This window comes from Hippopotamus amphibius, chromosome 3 (genome assembly GCF_030028045.1).
Source record: "Hippopotamus amphibius kiboko isolate mHipAmp2 chromosome 3, mHipAmp2.hap2, whole genome shotgun sequence".
NCBI lineage: Eukaryota > Metazoa > Chordata > Mammalia > Artiodactyla > Hippopotamidae > Hippopotamus > Hippopotamus amphibius.
This window is the reverse complement of record NC_080188.1, coordinates 47,319,404-47,324,858: the sequence shown is the minus strand read 5'-3', so window position 1 is coordinate 47,324,858 and position 5,455 is coordinate 47,319,404. Positions and strand designations below refer to the sequence as shown.

General features: G+C 41.9%; 1 non-coding gene across 1 annotated transcript; it reads right to left on the bottom strand.

Moving 5' to 3' along the window:
- Positions 1-3,155: 3,155 nt before the first annotated feature.
- LOC130850595 (U1 spliceosomal RNA) lies at positions 3,156-3,319 on the bottom strand. The gene has a single exon (XR_009052958.1). It is a non-coding gene; the product is annotated as a U1 spliceosomal RNA (small nuclear RNA).
- Positions 3,320-5,455: the final 2,136 nt, after the last annotated feature.

The following is a 5,455-nucleotide window of genomic DNA, read 5'->3' as shown; positions in this document are numbered from 1 at the left end:
ATATGATTTAGGGCTCTGTCTTTTTTTTTTTTTTTTATATTTAGTTATTTATCTGGCTGTGCCAGGTCTTAGTTGCAGCATACAGGATCTTTAGTTGTGGCATGCAGGATCTAGCTCCCTGACCAGGGATTGAAACCAGGGCCCCTGCATTGGGAGCTCGGAGTCTTAACCACTGGACCACCAGGGAAGTCCCTGTAACTGTCATTTTGGATAACCACTAAGTCCTTTTCGTGCATTGCTAAGAACATGTTAGATGTCTTATGTGCTTGTATCCTTGGACTGAAGGACAGGACCTTACATTTACCTCTGTTACCACTTAGGTGATTAGACCCAGCTCAGAATTCTCACACACAGATATTTCTAACCTAGACTCTATCATTAAATATATTTGAGTTCAGTAGTCCAATATATGTTCTTAACTCTCTGTTCGTTCACCTATCCATCCAACAAACAATTTTAAGTATCTCCTCAGTTCCAGGCACTGAGGAAACAGACATGAACAGGACAGTCTGGGCTTCTGTCCTCGTGGGATTTTCACTGCTTTGAAGCGGTATTTGCTATCCCTGGGGGGGGTGCTTTAAACATAATAAAATATATTTGATGGTATAGCAGATACCCTAAGGGCTGTAAATTACAGTTTCATGACCAAAGCACTGAGAACAAACAGAGGACTTAGTAAAGCAAATATTTACATGGCTAATAAAGTGTATGTTGTGTGCATCTTGACAGCTGGGGCCTGGACAGAAATGCTTACCCAGAACTTCCCAGCCCTGGCTCCACTTTAGAATCATTTGGGGACTTTAAGTACACCAAAGTCCCATCCCAGACCTACTGAATTGACATTTCTGGTTGTGGAAGGAACCAGAGCATCAGCATTTTAAAAATGCCTGGTGTGGTCCTAATGCATAGCCAGGTTTGAAAACTACAGCTCTACACGGATTCTCAGAAGCACAGTGGTCCCTCTGTATCGTGGAGATTGGTTCCAGGAACCCCCACAAACACCAAAACCTGTGGATGCTCAAGTCCTTTATATATAGTAAAATGGCCTAGTATTTGCAAACCACCTATGCACATTCTTCCTGTCTACTTTAAATCACCTCTAGATTACTTATAATACCTAATACAATGTAAATGCTATGTAAATAGTTTTTACACTGTATTGTTTAGGAAATAATGACAAGAAAAAGAAGTCTGCCTATGTTCAGTACAGACACAATCATCATTGGCCTAACTACCTAGTACATGTCAACAACAATGTAACATTTTCTTTCTTTCAACCCTTAGATTGCTTTTGTTTAACGGCCTGAAAGAAAACTACACAGAATAAAGCATAGAATATTTAAAACACCAGTACACATAGAAAATATAAATTGGGACTTCGCTGGTGGCGCAGTGGTTAAGAATCCGCCTGACAATGCAGGGGACCCAGGAACAATCCCTAGTTCCGGGAAGATCCCACATGCTGCGGAGCAAGTCAGCCCAGAGGCCACAACTACTGAGCCTGCGTGCCTAGAGCCCGAGCTCAGAGACAAGAAAAGCCACAGCCCTTAACAAAGACCCAACGCAGCCAAAAAAAAAAAAAAAAAAAAAAAAAGGAAAAAGAAAATATAGAGAAAATATAAATTCATTCCTTCTTTCTAACATACACACACACACACACACTCTCTCTCTCTCTCTCTCTCTCTCTCTGTGATAACACTTACCACAACCCCGGTTCTTCTCTCTTGACAACCCTAGTATGATGACGATGCCAACAACCACAGGTGCTATATGGTGCCTACAGCGCCCACATGGTGGGGCGATCAGATGTGTGGCACTGAGACCTCAGTTATCTGGTTCTGATTGCAGGTTGTCGACGCTTTGGAGGAGGCGCAGTAACTAGTCAAGACCTGTTATAGAAAACTTTCTTCTTCATAACATCAAACAAAGCTTACAGTGGTTCTGGAAGTGTTGCTACCCCACGGGTTTATTGAAGGGTTTTACTTCAGAATCAGGTTTTTCAACACTCGCACCTGTTGAAAATCTGCACCAAGCTTTTCCAATACCTCAAACTACGCAACTTCACTCTTCGAAAGCTCCCTCACCATCACGCTCGCCGTGGCTTGAGTTCTACACGTAGCCGGTACCCCACTTCCACCAGTTGAGTGCGCCCCTGGCACCACTCAACTCCAGATTCCCAACACTCCACATGCGGTCACTCTCTTCATGCAAGCGCTAAACCACCACTTACAAAAGAATGACTTCTTCGGACTTTTCATAGAAGCCAGGCAATAACATCTTGGATCCCAGAATATTTGCAAAAATTATAAATATATGAACAACGTGAATCAGGCCAGAAGACACTGCGCGTATTTACATATCCCTTTTAGTGACGTCACTCTCTAGCTCCTGACAAACCTGCAGGTTTTATTATTGATGTGGTAGTTTGGACACCAAACTGTCCACTTCCAGATCTCTGGGAGCCTCTGAATATGTTCCTAAGTGGAAAAAAGGAATTTGGAGGGTGTGATAAAGGATTTGAGGTGACTATCGCGAATTACTCATGGCTTTTTTTTTTTTTTTCCTTCTTTAATCTACTTATTTACTTATCGGCTGTATTGGGTCTTCAATGAGCGGGGGCGCGCGGGGGTCTCCTGTGCAGCGGGGGCTCTAGGCGTCTCGCTTTCAGTACTTGCAGCAGCACGCGGCTCTTCCCGGAATCCAGCCCCGGAGCAGGCGGATTCGTACGCCCGCGCCCCGCCCGCACCCCGCCCGCGCCCCGCCCGCGCCCCGCCCGCGCCCCGCCCGCGCCCCGCCCGCGCCCCGCCCGCGCCCCGCCCGCGCCCCTTTCTGAGAAAAAGAAAGACAAACACGAAGTAGTACACTTCAACAGAAACAAAACACCTGTATTGCCAGTTTTACAATTAAACAAAGTCTAAGAACAACGGTCACACATACAGACAACAGCTAAGAATTAAAAAACAACAAAAAAAAACGTATTATTTCATCCACTAACAATTAAGAGTTACACGCGCATGTTAGTTATTAGCACAGCTGCGTATAAATACAATAAGCTCCTAAACTTACTCCGTCAAAAAAAATCTTACTAATGTAACATCAAGACTTCGAAAACCCACATACGAGAATACATAATTCTTTTCTTAAACAGAAGAAACCAGGGGAGAGCGCGAACGCAGTCCCCCACTACCACAAATTATGCAGTCGAGTTTCCCACATTTGGGGAAATCGCAGGGGTCAGCACATCCGGAGTGCAATGGATAAGCCTCGCCCTGGGAAAACCACCTTCGTGATCATGGTATCTCCCCTGCCAGGTAAGTATGAGTTGCTAATGTTCGTCTGCCACCCCACCCTCACATTCAAATAACTCTTCACATAGGATCACTTTTCTTATGCAGTCTATAGACCCCCTTACCTCTGAAGTAAAGAGTTTCTAAGCTATAATTACCAGCAGCAATATTTTAATATCTGGATATTGCCAAAATTCTCAGGAAATATATGTGTAGCTTACGCATGACCAGAAGTCACTGCGCTCATCTACATATTCCACACCCCTTTTGTGATCTCATTTAGCCTGTCCTTTTCCTAGCATTGTTACCAGTGCCATGCCAATAAAACTTAAAGGTAAAGACGCTCTACAAATCTAAAGATAAACAACATAAATTAGCTCCTTCCTTCAAGTGCCTGAGGCAAATGACGTCGTTGTGATACCTGCCGTGGTTCAGCAAGCCTCTGTCCACGTAACTAAAAGTTAGTCTGAAAAAATGAAATTTGGAAAACTACGTTTGAAAACCCAGTCCTTGTATTGATAAAAAAAAAAAAAAAAAAGTGGTTGCCAGTTTAAAGCTTCAAGCACGAGGACAAAATATGCTTTATTTCAAATGTGCAGCAAATGACCGCCCTTAACCTGAAAGGTCAGTTGCACAATCATTCTAACTGTGAATCGAGCAAACTAGGGAAAAAGCTCACGCAGCGCCCCCTCCTACACACGCGTATTTGGAGAAGTCGCGGGATCTGCACAGCAGGAGTGATCACACTCTGCCAGTGGAAACCAGCTTCGTGATCAGAGTGTCATGCGTTCCCTTTTTCAACCGGTCTTTGAAATCCAGAACAAGACTGCTGGAGAATTCATCATGCAGGAAACGCCCTGAGTCCTCCTAGACTCATATTAGACTTCAAAAAGAGCAAATCCTGCCCCAGACAATGGTTAATAACTCACATTTCCATGTCCACATAATAAATATTATCAGTATCCCCAGTCCTCTCCTTCCTTCTTCACTGTGAATTAGAATTGGAGTTTCCAAGTTTACCTGTTCTTCAATTGTCTCTCTTGGGATTACACTAGAACCAGGACTCTTCCGGTATTCTCCTCTTGGCCAAAATAAATTAGCCAGACTTTTATATCTTTAAAACAGGAAGAAATAATGTTGTTTTAAAAAATCTTTTTAAAGATGAACCAGAATAACAGAATGAATGCAGAGGTGTCTGAGGTAGGGAGAGACACAAATATTGGGGCAAGAGGGGAGGGAACTCTGACGTGACCTGCAACTATTCCTGAAATCTGACCTTTAGACAGTCTACTAGTTTGATTTTTTTATAGACTTTTCTCCCCCAAAGATGAAAAAAGCATTATGTAATATATACATACATATTACACATATGTACGTCTCCATAAACATATACACATATGTAGAGAGACTCTATAAGCAAATTATCTATATATTGTTTGGTGACATAAAAGTTAAGATACCTGGAAATCTGGTTGGGAAGCACTCACATAAGGGAAAAAAGTGATGTCTATACACTAGACTACTGTTACCATCACACAGATCTTAAATCCCAAATGCCATTTTCAGATTTCTGACTAGTAGTGCTTTCTTAAACAAATAACAGAGGTGTTAAAAAGCCCATAGTCTTACAAGGCCAGTTTCAATATTTCACAAGATATTCATTGATATTGGCCTGGTAATCAAAATATTTATCTAAGTCTGTCTCAGGGCAAGAAGGTCCTCCACTGTCTTGTAGCTCAAGCAGGTTAAGAAAAGTGTTAGTGCTATGATCCTCACAGAAGCCCTGCAGACCTGAATATCCTTTGAGGAAAGCCACATTTGATTAGAAAAATATAAGGAAATATATGTGTGTGATAAACACGAACATAAGTTAGCATAGAGAAAGCAGAGAGGCTTCTTTCTTAGTCATTTTACAAAGGTTGAAAAACTCTTGCCAAAACCAGAGAAAGTAGACATAATCATCTCGAAGATAAATCTCATTTGTGAACAAAAATGCAAAACTCTTAACTAAATCTATAAAATCTTTATGAAGCTAGTAGGGTATTAAAAGAACATATACAATAATTAAATAGGTTTCACACCAGGAATATAGGACTGAAGTACATGTAAGTATACTGTACATGTGTGCAGGATATAAATTTGTTCTCTAGAAAGCTCTGTTGGAGCAA